Source organism: Zalophus californianus, chromosome X, assembly GCF_009762305.2.
Source record: "Zalophus californianus isolate mZalCal1 chromosome X, mZalCal1.pri.v2, whole genome shotgun sequence".
Lineage (NCBI taxonomy): Eukaryota > Metazoa > Chordata > Mammalia > Carnivora > Otariidae > Zalophus > Zalophus californianus.
Genome location: NC_045612.1, coordinates 117798422 through 117816162, shown reverse-complemented (window position 1 = coordinate 117816162; position 17741 = coordinate 117798422).

Sequence of the window (17741 nt, the reverse complement as noted above, 5' to 3'; positions counted from 1 at the left end):
CAAAATGTGCATTCCATCCGTGGACACGAGGGAGAAGCTAATTGGCTTGCACCAGAAAACGACTGTATTTAATCTTCTCAGATAAAAGGATATGAACTAAACTCAGGCGCTTCAGATTTGCTCAGCAGACTCCTTAAGAAGTTTCCAATCACGGAAGAAGTTTGTTCTTGCTTATCTTTATTTGAAAGAGATCCCGACAAGGACAGGAACTGATTTGGGAGATGAAATCCTAACGCCTCCAAACAGGAATGTTATTAACAATCTGTTATGACTAGTCAAGCATGGGAACCAACCAATCACGCGGATGCCGTAAACAATGTTTCCTCCAGCCACGTGGGTGTGCAGCCATCCTGCCGAAAAGCAGGCTCCTCTCATAGAATGAGACCTAGCCAGGGGACTTCAGCTACTTTCTCTTCCTTTAGAGCCTATGAGTCTTCTTTCAGTTGGTATTCTACCATCAGTTTAAAACCCGCAAGCATATTGAAAGAAAAATTACTGGGGGCACCTGAGTGGCTCAGTCAGTTAAGTGTCCCACTCTTGACTTCGTCCCAGGTCATGATCTCAGGGTCGTGAGATCGAGCCCTGCCTGGGGCTCCAGGATGGGTGTGGCACCTCAAGATTCTTTCTCTCTCTCTCTCCCCCCCCGCCCCTCCCCCCACACAAATTCACGCTTAAGTGTGCGGGTGCGCTCTCTCTAAAATAGATAAATCAATCAAACTGGAATTTTGGAGTGGAGGAATTAAAAGAGGTGGAAATAGATGAAATAATTTCGGGCAAGTATCCAAATTCAGTATCTATAATTGAATATTTATAAAAGCATAATTACTAGAAAAGGTTACACAGAGGCCATTATCGAAGAGACTGGAGAACCAACTGAAAATTCAAGGATTAGAGGTTCTGTGTAGAGGTGCATCGGGGACACTAAGAGGAAGCTAGGTGCTCATGCCCATAAATAATAATGGGTTCCTCTGTAATTTAGAAAAGTTAAGAAACCTTTCAGAATGTCAAAAAAAACTAATTCCTCAAACTGAAAACCAACTGAAACAAATGAACCCAGTTATATATCAAACTGACATTATAACCATAGAAAATAATTATTTCAAGTGTCTCTAAAACACAGCATTTTCTTTTCATCCTTCAGGGATACAGTATAAGAAAAAGAGAAACGCAAAAAAAAAAAATCTTGAATTTTATTCAGTAGTTTTATGGTTAGTGGTAATCTGTATTGCTATTTTGAAACCATTTTTGTATATTAAAGAATAAAATAAATGATAGAATCCAAGATTTGTCAGTGTAAGAGAAAAGAGCCCTAAGTATAAAACCAAAGAAGAATGCTGTAAAAATCAATATAAACTCAGGGCGCCTGGGTGGCTCAGTTGTTAAGCGTCTGCCTTCGGCTCAGGTCATGATACCAGGGTCCTGGGATCGAGCCCCGCATCGGGCTCCCTGCTCAGCGGGAAGTCTGCTTCTCCCTCTCCCACTCACCCTGCTTGTGTTCCCTCTCTCGCTGTGTCTCTCTTTCAAATAAATAAATAAAATTTTTTTAAAAAATCAATATAAACTCATTGCACGTGTGTGTGTTCTAAAGCTGTCTGCTGATAAAGACATGCCAGAAACTATGATTCCTAAATGCCATTAACTACTAAAAAGAAGCAGTGCTCTTTAGAGAAAGAGTGGTTTCTAGATATGGGATATGGAAAATGCTAGGTGAACACGGGATGGCCTGTTGAGCTAGAAAGCAAGCAAGGAAGTGCTCAAAGACTAACTGGATTTGGGGCTAAGAATCGAACAGTAGAATAAAGATATATACTTAAAGAATGCAAACAAATTTTCATAATATTCTAATCAAAATTAGCTGGCCCGTTTATAAACCTCTATTGCAATAAATGGAAATCACATGCCTTCTGAAAAATGTGGCTATCGCTGATTGAAACGCATTAACTATATTAAAATCCACGGGTCTGTACGAAGAAAACAGCAACAAAAGACTCATTTGCCATCACTGAGGGAGAATATTACACCTCCTCCTTACTTTGGAATTTGTATTGAAGAAAACATTTATTCTGGTTTGCAAGAGGAATTATGTTTCAGTGTAATCAAATAGACACGGCTGATGAGAAAGCTCTTTCTCAAAGTAGAATGACAGCTGATGAATGTAGAACGAATGACTGATTTAGAAAACCACCAATCAGTAGCCTCTTACGTAGTCCTTCGTTAGGGCAAGGATTAACCACAGATGTGAAAACCATTAGGTAAATTGTTAATGGGGAATTGGATCATCACATGGTGCCAAAGAATCACCCCAGAGATTACAAACAGCTTGCGGGGGCGGGGTGGGGGGAATGTAACTTTACAAGGGAGGGATCAGGCTGTCACCACTTTAACCCAGTGATCAATCAGCATTTTCAAATAATAATGGGACAATCAGACCTTATGAGCCCCCTGAGGTGATGTGGTAGGAAATACACACCATCACTTATGAAGTATTCTGCACAATAAATGTTTCATGTGCACTGAACCAAGCTGGAAGCTCGGACTTCCATTTAGAGCAAGTCCAGGGCACAGCGGGACAAGAGAAATGACCCCACGAGGTAAAACGTGAACAAGTCCAGGAAATGGAACTGTTATGGAACTATTGTTTGAAGCAGAGCTTCACGTTGGACCCTACGAACCATCAAAGGCTTTGGACAAACACCAACAATCTCCACACGATGGAGGCTGGAACTCATGAGCAGAGGGTTCTACAGTATGATGTGTGCACAGAAAGCATCATGGGTGAAATTACAAAAAAGGGACTCCCTTTCATGAGAGGCCTTGCAAGCAGAGGGAGTCCGGGAATCCTGGACTCAGGAAAGTGCTAAACAAGTACTGTATCATTGGGTGCCTCTGCTGATAGCACCTGACAGGCTCGTGGGCCGTTGAGACCATGTGAAGCAGCATCTGCTAAGGGGAGGGAGAGACACCAATCCCAGGCAGCAGGAAACCTGGAGAGACCCAGCAAATGCCTGTTGGTGGGCAATTCTTCCCGTCTCCTTAGGGGATCATCCCTTAGGGATAAACCCTAAGTCCCCTATGGGGGCCTCTTCAGGTCAATGGGGGAAAAAGAGAAAGAGAGAGAGAGAGAGAGAGAGACAAATGGGACCTGGCAGTTTCTGGTCCCATTTATAAGGAACTTGGAAGTCACCAATCTATCCAACAAGTGAAAAACTGAACAAACTGAAAAATCAACTCTTCTTAGATCCGTAAGAGAAGTAAGGTCACAGGGCAAATCCCCAAATCGGAGAGACAGGCAAATAAAGAGAATCAGCACTTACCGGAGCAGAAGCAAGATCCGCAGCCTGCACAGGAACCCGTGTCAGAGCAGGGAAAGCGGAAGTTTAACAGACCAGCAGCCAGAAGCTTCCGGCGCACGAATCCAAGAGTTACAAACTCCAGAGGGACCCACTCATCGAAGGGCCCTCACCCTTTTGTGAGTTTTAACTCCAGGAGCTAGACCAGGATCCCACAGTAAATTTCGGAGAAAAATCCCCTCGGGCTTCCAACAGGGAGAGGGGGAAGGGAACCATTTTGAAATACACAAGAGTGCTCTGTTTTTAACAAAGTCTACCCTCCGGAGGTCATTTAACAGGAGCCCAGAAGACCTGGGAGAAGGGAAATACCCGACTCCATCCAGCTCACTCTAGCCATCCTGTTCCCCCAGGGGAGGAAGGGGAAACTGAGAAAGACTTGTGAAATTCATCGTCCAGAGGCACAGGCTCCCTAGAGATTAAGACCTAATCCTAGGACTATAAAACACTTCCCCACCCCCACACTGTATCACCAAATTACTAAAGGCTTGTTTTTTTTTTTTTAAGATTTTATTTATTTATTTGAGACAGAGAGAGCACATGAGAGGGGGGAAGGTCAGGGGAAGCAGCAGACTCCCCGCCGAGCGGGGAGCCCGATGCGGGACTCGATCCTGGGACTCCATCCCGGGACTCCAGGATCATGACCTGAGCGAAGGCAGTTGCTTAACCAACTGAGCCACCCAGGCGCCCAAGGCTTGTTTCTATCAGCTTCTTTTACCTGGTACATTACGTCTGGCTATCGAGAAAACCTAAGAACGCATACTAAAAGACAAAAAACACAGTCTGAGGAGACAGAGCAAGCAACAGAAAAAGACATGGCAGGGATGTTGGAGTAACCAGACCGGGAATTCAAAACAACGATGATTAATATGCTAAGGGCTCTAATGGACAGACATCATGCACGAACAGATGGGCAATGTAAGCAGAGAGATGGAAATCCTAAGAACCAAAAAGAAATGCTACAACTCAAAAACACTGTGACAAATGAAGAATGCCTTTAATGCGCTTATTAGTAGACTGGACACAGCTGAGAGAGGCATACTGCGCTATTTAGGGGTGAGCTGTCAAAATGTCTTTCAGTTACTCGAAAATACTCTGCACAAATAGATGAAGCAAATATGGGAAAAAATAGATGATGGATGTCCATTATATTTCTATTTTTGTTTGTTTGAAAAATGTATGTATATTCCAATAAATGTTTAATGAGCTCAAGCATGCAGATTTAATTATATATTTTAAAGATACATCAATATATACTATATTTTAATTATATTTATATTTAATGATATATAAATATAAAAGAAAAGAGTTAACTGTATTATCATTTTCTACCAAGCACTAAATGATTCCAAGTAAGCTGAAGACTTTAATTAAAACAGCATCAGTAGAAGTCTGAGCAGGACCTGAAATTAATAAATGTGCTAATCGGAGAGCCCTACTGAGAACCTTCACTCATTTGGATTTAACTGCGGCATCCATTATTTCTAATAGAAGATTTAATATTTGTACAGCACTGTGTTTTTGTAGCTTTGTTTTAAAACATTATCGAAATACTGAAAAGTAAATATCCTAGGCCCCCATCAGCCTGCCCAAGAAGGAAAACAACAGCAGGCTTTCTTTCCAGAATTTTTCTGCGCAGATTCCTTGTTAGATTACTACACTGATAATTACCCCCCTTGCTTTTTCATTTTTAGTGTCTGTTTAATTTTTAGCTTTTGACTTGAACATTTGTAGCTTCAGATTTTACCTTTCAGTTTTGACTTTTTTTAGGGAAGACTTCAAACACTCAAGTAGCAAAAGAAGAGTATATTGAAACCCCATGTACCCAATCAACCCAAACAGTTGTCTTAAACTCAGGGTCAGTCTTGTCTCATCTGTGTTCTCCTTCCTGCCCAGAGGTGAATACACTGTTACCTTCGTAATCTATAGATGGTTATGAAGCAAATCCCAAACACCAGATTACTTCCCCCAGAATGTTTCATTAGGCTACTCTGAAATATAAAGGCTCTCCTTTAAATATAACTTCGACATCATTACCAAACTTAAAAAAATAATTATTTAGTATTATCAGAATTTCCAGTCAGTGTTCAAACGTCCCCCAGTGACTTATAAATGCACTTTTAAAGTTGATCCATCATAAGGATTCGAAGTCCACGCATTGCATTTAGTTGAAATCTTAGTCCCATTAGTCCTTATATGCGGTTTGGTTTGGTTTTGTTCTTAAAGATTTTATTTATTTTATTTTGAGAGCGAGAGAGAGCACGTGAGCAGGGGGAGGAGGCAAAGGGAGAGGGAGACAGAGAAGCCCAAGCCTGCTCTGCAAGGAGCACGGAGCCCGACGCAGGGCTCGATCTCACCACGCTGAGATCATGAGATCATGACCTGAGCCAAAGCAAGAGATAGACATGGAATCGACTGCAGAGTTTGCCATTGTACAGGTGTCCCATAACAGATTTTACCTAGTCACCTGTGATGGATGGTGAGGCTTTTTTTCAGCCGCTTACTGTTATAAATCATGCTGCAGTAAATAATCTCAAATATATAGCTTTGCGTGTGTGTGTGTGTGTGTGTGTGTGTGTGTGTGTGTGTGTGTATGGAAAAAAAATTCCTATACAAGGAATTGTTGGTTCACATGGCATGGGACTTTGCAATTTTGATGGAAACTAACAAATTGTCCTCCAAAGAGACTGCCCCAAAGGTATACCAGTTTTCCCACACCCACACCAACATTGGTGTGATCTAAAATTGTGTGCCGGGGCGCCTGGGTGGCTCAGTCGTTAGGCGTCTGCCTTCGGCTTGGGTCATGATCCCAGAGTCCTGGGATCGAGCCCCATATCGGGCTCCCTGCTCCGCAGGCAAGCCTGCTTCTCCCTCTCCCACTCCCCCTGCTTGTGTTCCCTCTCTCGCTGTGTCTCTCTCTGTCAAATAAATGGATAAAATCTTTTAAAAAAATTTAAAAAATAAAATAAAATTGTGTGCCATTATAAGAGGTGAAAAATGGTAAATATTGTTTTATTTTCATTTTCTTAACTAGGAGCAAAACCTTATCCTTTTGTTTATTTATAAGACATTTGTTCGTCATTTTCTATGAGCTAACTCTGTGACCTTTGACCAGTTTTTCTATTGAATTGTTGGTCTTTTCATATTGATTTACATGACCAGTTTATAGAACAGGGAAATGAGTTCTTCTGATGTGTGTTGCAAATATCTTTTTCTTGTTTGCCTTTTATTTGTGGTATTTCTTGATATACAGGATTTTTTCCCAAAAAATCCACGTGCTTTATTTTATCCACTCCATGATAATAAAATTTCTCCTATGTTTTCTCTATACACAGGGTATCAGAATTTCCAAAGGCTTCTGCATGTGTTATCTCGTTTGTAACAAAGAAAGAGTGGCAAGAGTTGGCTAAGTGACTCAGCTCACATCTCTCATCTTCATTGTGTGCCCTTGCCTGGTAAACGTTGATAAATGCCCAAGCCTGTGTTTTCCCCCCAAATTCATCTTGGGTGTGCTCTACAAGAAATGAATACTTTGGTCAAATCATTTTTAGAAATACTGGGTAACTTCCCAGATGGCCTCTATTCTCCCTTATTACGTTTAGGGATATAACTGAGAGCAATTGAAGGAATTGGTGAATAGTGGTATTTTTCCTGAATATTAATAGAATTTCCAACAGTGGCTAATTGAGGAAGGCATTCAATAGAATTGGTTACCTCAAAAGTCCTTCTAAAACGAAAGCAAAAACAATGTTTAATGGGAGAAGCTAGAAGTCGGGTTTGTTTGCCCCTTAATGTATAATACTGGATAATGGAGGAGATAATTTAAGTCCCTTTCACGGACAAATGGTGCTGAGAAAAAATAAATAGTCAGAGGTCAAATGAGTTGTCCAAGGTCACTCATGGAGTAAGTGGTGGAGCCAGGATTCATATCCAAATTTCTCAGTTTGGACTGCAGCCAGTATTCCGTTTTCTCAGAAGAATAATCCAGAAACCAGAGAGGATATTAATGTGAGGCAAAGTATACACTGAAAGTAAATTTGGGGTGTCATTGAGCCTCATTTATCTTGAAAGACAGTAGTTTCTGCCTCTAATACAAACTACTTTGCTTATATAACCCATGAAACATTTATTTATTAGAACTTACTGGTTTTCCCATGGACTCTCCTCCTTCCCACAGTCGTCCAGGCATCACGCCGTGCCCTCTCAGCAACAGCTGCTTGGTATTTGTTGAATGAACTCTCACTGCTCCTCAAAACCTCGAAGAAAATTCAGTGGTTGATTGTCACTTATGAATCTTGATTTTATATGTACATGCACACGTATTTTAAGATACCCACATCAGTAAAAGAACCTCTTTTCTATTGTGAATCATTTGACTAAAGAGAAGTTGCCATCATTAAAATGAAACCCAGAGCCTAAGCTGAGCCGAAGAAATAAAACACAGATTTTCCTTTTTAATAACCAAAACTAGTATACGTATATATACACAACGTATAAATAAAATATAGAATCCCACAACCCCAAGAGTATATATATCTCAGCCCACTAAAATCTTATGTGCAAACTATAATTGTAACAACTTTTACCGAACATTCTCCATATGCCAGGCACTGGATTAACACCTTATTTGGATCATCTCATTTCATCCTCATAACAACCTTTTAAGTTAGATATCAGCACTAACTATCAAGCTGTGCGAAGACATGAGGGAACTTTCAATGCACATTACTAAGTGAGAGAAACCAATCTGAAAAGGCTGCATACTGTATGCTTCCAACTATCTGACATTCTGGAAAAGGCAAAACTATGGAGACCATAAAAAGATCAGTGGTTGCCAGGGGTTAGAAGGGAGAGAGGGATGAATAGGTAGGGCACAGAGGATTTTTACAGCATTGAAAATACTCTGTATGATACTGTAACGATGGATATATTTCATTATGCATTTGTCCAAATCCATAGAATGTACAACAGCAAGGGTGAACCCTAATGTAAACTATGGACTCTGGGCAATAATGATGTGTCAGTGTAGGTTCGTCAACTGTAACAAATGTCCCACTCTGGTAGGGGATGTTGCTAATGGGGGAGGCTGTGCATGTGTGGGCCAGGGGGTATATGGGAAATTTCTGTACCCACTGCTCAATTTTCCTGTGAACCTAAAATTGTTCTAAAATTAAAGTCTAATAGGTGACGGGGATTAAAGAGTACACTTGTCATGATGAGCACTGAGAAATGTATCCAATTGCTGAATCACTGTATTGTATGCCTGAAACTCATATAACACTGTATATTAACAATACTAGAATTAAGATAAAAAACTTAAAAAATTCTATAGCACATGCACAAAAAAATTAAAATTAAAACCAAAGTCAATTTAAAATTGCAATATAGGGGCACCTGGGTGGCTCTGTCCGTTAAGCGTCCAGCTCTTGATTCCGGCTCAGGTCCTGATCTTGGGGTCAGGAGATCAAGCCCCACATCGGGCTCCGCGCTCAGCACAGAGTCAAGTATGAGATTCTTTCCCCCTCCCTCTCCCTCCCCTTCTGCCTCTCCCCTGACTCGTACTCGCTCACTCTCTCTCTCTCTCTCAAATAAATAAATTTTTTTAAAAATGTAATATAAATTATAAGTTACATGATAAAATTAAGATAATCTAAAATAAAAATATATGTACATTTCAATCTTCTCTGATGCATCATAGTTTCGGTTCTTCCTGCTCTCTACATGTAACCTTCTTGCAGCATTCAACACACTGTATTTTAATCGTCCCGGTGGACCCCGAAATTGGGTAGTTTCATCAGGCAAGGAAACTTGGGCAGAAGGCCTCAGCAAAATCAGACATTATTAATATTTAACATGTATTAAACTTTATTGCTCTGAGTAGGCTGCTATAAATTGGCCTTGTAAGAGTTATACTTTCTGCCAGTGGACTATGCTTAAATTATAACATCAGAGCTAACATTTCAGAAAGGCTTCTTCACCCTTTGTGAATTGGAAAACCAAAAAGCTCTCCCCGACTTCACCCTCTCCCAACATACTGGCCCCTCTGATTCTCAGAAAAGGTACATCTGGGTGGATTTGCAGTCTGGGCTCCTGTCCTCCTGCAGGTCTGTGCATGCAGCCAAACAGCATGGAATCCACGCCTTCCCATGGTCTTTCTTCCCTCATTTCTCAGGAGTGGAAACCAAGAAGAGCCAGAGCTGTTGGCAAGGCCTGTGCCTCCTCCCAGCCCTCTTTCTCTGGTTCCCAGTTCCTTCCCAGCGTGCTCAAGCTTGCCTGCTATGTTTCCTCCTGCCCCCCTAACTGAGGCCCTGCCTCTCCTACTCCTCAGGGTCAGTTTGGATCTTCATGGTCAATAGGAATGGCAAAAGTGTTCATGAATGGTATGTGTAATGACATCGGCCATGGTTTATCCGGACACATCTTACAATCATAAAATGTTAAATCAGCTGGGTCAAGAAAAGAAAGATTTATTTGGGAGACACAATTGAGGCTCTTCAGATGTACTCGGTGCAGAAGGAAATAAATGGACAGAAACTTGGAATTCTAACTGCAAGTGTCTTGGATCTTCAGGGCAATTTAATAAGATAAACCCAGTGAGGCCTTGGGCTTTTTAAAAAGGAAAAATTGTAGAGATTATAGAGGTATACCACAATTATATGGACATTGTTCACATCATAATTACTTTCTCAGTTACTTTTCAGGTTCATGGTGAAATCTGGAAGAACCTATTTTCATCCACTATCCATAGTAAGTGATTATGGTTTCTTTTTAATGTCAAATGAAAGTAGATTAAAATGAAAAAGAGGTCTTCACTTCATTTGTATATATGGCATGTTGAAACAACGTTCACCTATAAGTAACCTAATAAACATGGAAGTCTTACTTCTAAGCGTATTATAACTAGAGATATCTCCACCACTCATGTTCCCAAATATAAAATGATCTAGAATATAAACATATCTGTTTTCATTTTTGTTACACCTTCTTGTGGCAGGTTATCTCATTTTGCTAAGATTTAAAGTCTTATGTGTACTTGAATAATTTATCCACAGGACTCTGCCAGGTAATAGGGGATCTTTCCTTCCCATCTTTGTATCCGGCTCTCCCTTTGGCAGAACCTTCAGTTAGTATCATAGGGAGGAAAAGGAGATTGATTCAGAGTATAAAACTCTAGATGAGTGCTTCTCAACCGGGGGTGATTTTGTCCCCCAGGGGACGTTTACAATATCTAAGGGGGGGGGTGCTATTGACTCTCGTGGACAGAGGTCATGGGTGCGGCTAAACATTCTACAAGACACAGGACAGCAAGGCAACCAGTTCTTCTCCAAAGCTTCTAGAAGCAGTGCAACCCTGCCATCGTCTTGATTTTAATCCAGTGACACCCATTTTAGACTTCTGACCTCCAGAACTAGGAGATAATAAGTTTGTGTTGTTTTAAGCCACTACCCTTGTGGTGATCCGGTACAGAAGCATTTTGAAAAGAATTCATACAGGAACAGGCAATTTACAAAACAGGAAACCTAAATGCCTAATAAATATAATTTAAAAACCCTCAAATTCAGAATTTAAGATGAGACGCTATTTCAAACGCATAAATCCAAAGGGCTGACAACGATGTGAGGTGAAAGTAAGTTTCATCCCTGCTGGCAGAAGTGAAAATGGACATAAGAATTTTGGAGAACAATCCGACAGCATTTATTATCATTAAAAACGTGCATGGCCTGGAACTCCACAGTTCCACTTTGAGGGATCAACCCCAAAGAAAAGTCCGGCACAGAAACATCAGGAGGGTTCTAGAATAAGGTGCACTGTAGCACCTTTTAATCACAAAACAACTGGGAAACACCCTAATTATTGGGCAATAGAGGAATTTATAAATATAGTATGCTATGTGCATAGATTGAACACGTTGCCTAGAATGAATACATGAACTATATGTTTCAACACAGATCTCCAAAACATACCACTGAGTAAATAGAGCAATTTGCAGTGTGATGTACATAGTACAATAGCCTCTGTGTCATTTTAAACATACACAGCACTATGATATGTTGTTCACAGATGTCTATCTGTGTGGTCAAACACGGAAACACGGACAGGGAGGGTGCACGCCCCTCTGTGCTGGAAGTTGACTCTGGAGAGGATGGGGGACGGGACCAGAAAGAGAACAAAGGGGATTTCGACTCCATCTGCGATGTTCTGCTCATCAGACACGTAAAAACACGAACATAAAAATAGCACACAAAACACCAACTTTTGTTCACAGATTTTTTTCCTACACTTTATTTCTCTTTTTGCCTTAAATTCTTCTAAAAATACAAGCACAAAAACCAAAACAATGGGGCGCCTGGGTGGCTCAGTCCGTTAAGCGTCTGCCTTCGGCTCGGGTCATGGTGCCGGGGTCCTGGGATCGAGCCCCGCGTCGGGCGCCCTGCTCCGCGGGAAGTCTGCTTCTCCCTCTCCCCCTCCCCCTGCTTGTGTTCCCTCTCTCTCGCTGTGTCTCTGTCAAATAAATGAATAAAATCTTTATAAAAAAAACAATGGACATTAAAAGGAGAAGGATCATCTTGAAATTGGTTTAGAATAAACCCTGGGTTAAAACTTGTGTTCAAAACTCATTAACTCACTTTGTCTTTCTGAACTCAGGAAGTATCTTGATGCATTAATTCAGACTTAATATCTTCAAGAATTAAATAGGTATGGGATTAATGGGGTAACGGAACAGGCGCTGGCTTAACGAATGGAATAACACAGGCATGGAATAACACCTGAGGATTTCTAAAATCCATATCATGTTTTCAATCAAGAAAAGTGCCTGACATGTATTGCCTGATTTTCCAAAGAACCCCATCAGTTAGGTAAGGCAGATCTTCTGAAGAGTCCTGTTTTCCAGGTGAAAAAATGGGAGGCCTAAAGAGGACAGTGACTTGTTCAAGGTTGGTAAGTGGTAAGAGCCAGAGCTTGGACGCATGTCTTCTGATTCTAAGCACCATGCTTTTTGTACTATGTCAACTACCTCCTGGGATGAGAAATGGCTTATCTAATAGCTGTTCCTATTTAAGAAAAAGGAAGGAAGGAAGGAAAGAAAGAAGAGAAGAGGAAGAGGAAGAAGAAGAGGAAGAGAAAAGAAAAGAGAACAAGAAGAAAAAGAAAAAGAAAAAGAAAGGAAAAAACCGGGATGTTTTAGATGTTCTAGTTGGGCCTAAATGCCATAAAAGTCTGTGCTGTGAACTGGCTGCTTAAACAAGCAAGCAAGGATGCAAATGATTCTTTTTCTGGGTTAATATCTAGTACTCCCATCAAAAGAGGGACTGGTCCTAATATTTAAATTTTATTGGGTAAAGTCCTGGGCAATATTGAGATGGATAATGATAAAGGAGACACAAGCAAGAGTTACGAAGATAATAAAGTATAGAAATCATGTTAGATTTGGAACCGTTAAAGGAACCCATTAAGAGAAACCTTAGGGAAACTGATACCTGCCTTTAAATTTTTGAAAGATTTCCAAGTGAAAGAGGAATGAAAAAAATTAGCATTAGAGCCAAAGTGACGAGGAGATAAGAGTGACGCCAGTTCCCAGCTAAGAATACAGAACTTCTAAAATATAGAGCTGTCAAAATATTAAAAAAAAGAAAGGGGGGGGGGACTGGGTTGCCTCAGAGGAGTTCAAGCCGAAACTGAATGAATGGTTTCCAGCACTGCTTAAAAGGAAATGCTTATTTTGGAAGAGGCACTGAACTGGATGAAAGAAATAGAATCGTTCTCTGCCGATCACTCTTCCTAACACTGGTCTAATGGGGAAGCAAGAATCCACTCGAATGGTCCTGGAGGCCCCTCCAGCAAGGGGCACTGAAGTGACAGAGACTCCCTCTAGATCTCACAAACATCATGCCTGTGTGGATGCGTCTCAAACGGAGAGTGGAAAAGATACACGGAAGATATTGGAGAGGGGTGTGCCCTCCGGTTTGATCATGCAGACCTGTTCTTTTGGGGTCCCCAGAGGCTGAGGTCAGGTATGTGACGAAGAATGTCACACCAGAAGACAGAGGAGCAGATGGGTATCATCTTTCAGGGGCCCACCGGTGCTTGGCAGGTACCTACATAAGCAAGTTGACAAGTGCCATGAATTGAGGTCAGGTGGCCAACTGGAAAACTGTGCGAAGGATCTGGCAAGTAAATGATCTAGCTGCAGTACTGTGAATCAGTATATTACTCAATATGAGATCTAGAACCGGGAAATGCAAGAGAGGAAAAAAATCAAAGCAACCTGGATACCTGAGGCCGTCTGTTATAGCCGATGGAGGCTTGTGTGGGCAGAAGGGTATGCCGCGCTAAGTCTCGTGGACCACAGAGAGCCGGTCCAATCCCCCGTTTCAGTCCTCCACCCTCTCTAGGAATAGCATACACAACTGCAAGGTGACCTCCCTTGAAGCCTATTTTGTTCTTCCCACCCTTGTCCTCAGGTGTCATCATCTCATCATGCCCTCCCCGAGCTCTCCCTGCTCCGACTGACATTCACATAATCCTTTCTGAGGACTCACTGTGCCAGAATCTGGGCTCCAGCAAGATTATGGTCATGTGTATGCACATGAAAGGGGGAGAGGCATTGCCCTAAGGATTTATAACTGTGGCCCAATCAGGACTACACTCGTGAATTAGCTTCACTGTACGGCAACCAACCAATAAGCAATTATTGTTTTGAACCCACACTTTTCCAGAGTTATCCGAAACTCTATTTGTATACCCGAACAGGGTGGACCACAGCGGTAAAGGTAAATGATGTGGTGTTGCTAGACACTGAGTAGAGAGAAAGCTCATGAACCATGGGCCCTGGTTTTAAGAAGAAACTCCCCCCTCCTTTTTGCAAATGTCAAAGTGAAAGAAAGGGACAATGAGATCAGAGAACAGATGTAGGCAAGTTTGCTGAAGGGGCTGCTTTTCTGAGCACGGCCTATGTTGCCACAAAAGTCTTTGGGGCTACGGAAAGTGATGGGACGGTGAGCGCTCCCACTCCTAATGTAGATGGCCTGCCACGCATCCAAGGAGACCGACTTGGCTGTGGTATTAAATCATAATTCCTGGGATTATTGCCATTTTCCAGAGAGGACTTCCTTACCGTCCCACGAAGGTTTAACAGTGAGCCAAAAACACATTACAGTATGGTGGATATTGTGGGGAATTCTCCAGAATCCATTCCCCTCTCCACCCACCCCCAGCCCCGAGCCAACCATGGAAATTCCATCCCTCTTGCCAGTCATTCGTTCAGATCTGGGCATACCTAACCCAGTTTGGACCAAAGAGAGATGCTAGGAGAGGCTTGCTGAGCACACCTGAGAAAGAAGCTTCCTCGGTTTTAGGAGAGACCTAGGAGGAGCCTCCGCTCACTTGACAGAAGCAAACGAGAGTGGATGGGATGCAGATTTGCCACCCATCAGCGTCCAGTAACCACAGGAACAGGCCTTAGCACGAGGCCAGCCCCACAGGCTCAAGAGGAAATTCTTTCTCTTTTTTTGCAAATTGCAAAGCCTCAGAGGGGAGAAAGCAAAAGAACTCCAGTCCCTAATGGCACTATTGAATCCCTGAAGCTCACTCTACTTCTGGACATCCTGTTGCACATGCTATTACGTTCATTCCCTAAGTCGATTTGATGTGAGCTTTATCTCTGCCTATAGCCAGAACCGTCCTTACTGATACAAATCATTGGCGCGCATCCTCTCTTTATGGCAGGCACGACACAACAGTGTAATTAGCATGGATTTGCTACTCTTCATTTCTGAAGTGATGCTATTTAAAAGCACATGCTCTTATCCCAGGTGAAAGAACACAATTTTTACCGACTATAATGAGATTCAACAATTACAGCCAAGTAATTTTGAAAACAGATGTCATGATACTCCCATCTTGTGCAAAGTTTATTTTAGTATTTTTATTGGCAATTCTTCACAAGGTGCTCAGGGCTGCGGTGGCTATAATTGATAAGACTGATTGCATCACGGAGGACATTAACATGTTAATTGCATCTCAACTTTCAGACCGTATTTATTGAGTAGATTCTGTGTGAAGGCTTCCATTGTTTTCCCTGGAAAAGTTCAAAACAAGACTTGGTTTTATATTTTATTATCTCTGCCTTTAACCATTTACAGTACCCCATGTCTTAACATGTCTGGAGTTTGCGTCTCAGGGAAGAAAGGGACGAAGAGGTTTCTTGGCAAGCTGGTAACTGATCAGATTTGCTAGGGTAGGCAATGGAAATCTGGGGCCATTATTCCTTTAAAACAAAAAGCCAGTGAATCATGTTTTTGAAGTTAATATGTAAGCCACTGGTCAAGTATTAATGTTCCTACTTTTCCATACGTTACTTCTCTTCCCTTGCATGGCCATTCCTTGTTTCCTTTGCTAATTCAGATCTTAGCTAGCCCCTGGGTTTGTTTGTTTGTTTGTTTGTTTGTGTTTTTTTCCTTTAAATTCAAGTTAGTTAACATCTAGTGTAGTATTGTTTTCAGCAGTAGAATTTAGTGATTCATCACTTACATATAACACCCAGTGCTCATTACATCAAGTACTGTTCTTAATGCCCATCATCCATTTAGCCCGTCCCCCTACCTACCTCCCCTCCAGCAACCCTCGGTTTGTTTCTTATGGTGGGTGCCTCGGTTGGTTAAGCATCTGCCTTCAGCTCAGGTCATGATTTCAGGGTTCTGGGATCGAGCCCCACATCGAGCCCCACATCAAGCTCCCTGCTCAGGGAGGAGTCTGCTTCTCCCTCTCCCTCTGCCCCTCCCCCCTGCTCATTCTTTCTCTCTCAAATAAATAAAATCCTTTTTTTTAAAGAGTCTCTTATGGTTTGCCTGTTTTTATATTATTTTATTTTTCCTTCCTTTCCCCTACGTTCATCTGTTTTGATTCTTAAATTCCACATATGAGTGAAATCATATATTTGTCTTCCTCTGACTGATTGCTCTTAGAGTAACATCCCCTGGTTTTTAAGACTTAGTTCAAGTACAAATCCTTCTTTAAATCTTTGTAACTGATTCATGCCATAGACTGGAAGATAAGCTGGTGCTATACTGACAAAGCTGAGACTTAAGTTTAGCAGATCATTTTAGCACTCAACATCTAAGAGCAATTGGACAATCAATATTGTGTAACCCTAATTCTAGTTCTAGACCTAGAACAAGATCCACCCTGACTTCTGAGCCTTCGTATTCTCATCTGTAAAATGGGGAAACTGAAAGTACAGCCATAGCTCGTTTGATTGTGCCTCACTTTATAGTACTTTGCAGATACTGCATTTTTTTTTTTTTTTTTACAAATTGAAGGTTTCTGGCACCCCTGTGTCAGGCCTATCGGCACCATTTCTCCAACAGCATTTGCTCACTTCATGTCCCTGTGTCATATTTTGGTAATTCTTGAAATATTTCAAACTTTTTCATTATTATTCTACTTGTCATGAGGATCTGTGATCAGTGATCTTTGATGTTACTACCGTAATTGTTCAGGGGCACCCCGAATTGCACCCATATAAGATGGCAAACTTAATCAATACGTGCTGTGTGTGTTCTGACTGCAGATGGGGTGGAAACAGTAAGAGAACTAGAATCAGAAGTAGAGCCTGAAGATGGGACTAAATCACTGCAATCTCGTGATCAACTTTAATGAATGAGGAGTTGCTTCTGATGAAGGAGCAAAGAAACCGGTTTCCTGAGATGAAATCTCTTCCCGGTGAAGATGTGGTAAAGGCCATTGAAATGACAACAGAGGATTTAGACTAGGACATAAAGTTAGTTGATAAAGCAGCAGCAGGGTTTGAGAGGATTGATTCCAATCTTGAAAGAAGTTCTACTGTGGGTAGTAAAATGCTATCAAACAGGTCACATACTACAGAGAAATCTTTCATGAAAGAAACAGTCAATCAATGCAGCAGATTTCATTGTCATCTTATTTGAAGAAATTGCCACAGCCCCCCCCCCCCCCCGCAGCCTTCAGCAACCACCACCCTGAACAGTCAGCAGCCCTTAACGTTGGGTAGAGGCAAGACCCGCTACGAGCAAAGATTATCACTGGCTGAAAGCTCAGATGAGGGTCAGCGGTTTTTAGCAACAAAAGTTTTTTTAAAGATTTTATTTATTTATTTAAGAGAGAGCACAAGTGGGGGAGAGGGGCAGAGGAAGAGGGAGAGGGAGAAGCAGACTCTCCACTGAGCAAGGAGCCCGACAAGGGGCTTGATCCCCCGACCCTGAGATCATGACCTGAGCCAAAGGCAGACGGTTAACCGACTGAGCCACTCAGGCGCCCCACAACAAAGCATTTTTTTAATTAAGGTATGTACCATGGGAGTTTTTTTTAGATATAATGCTATTTCACATTTAGTAGACTACACTATAGTGTAAACAT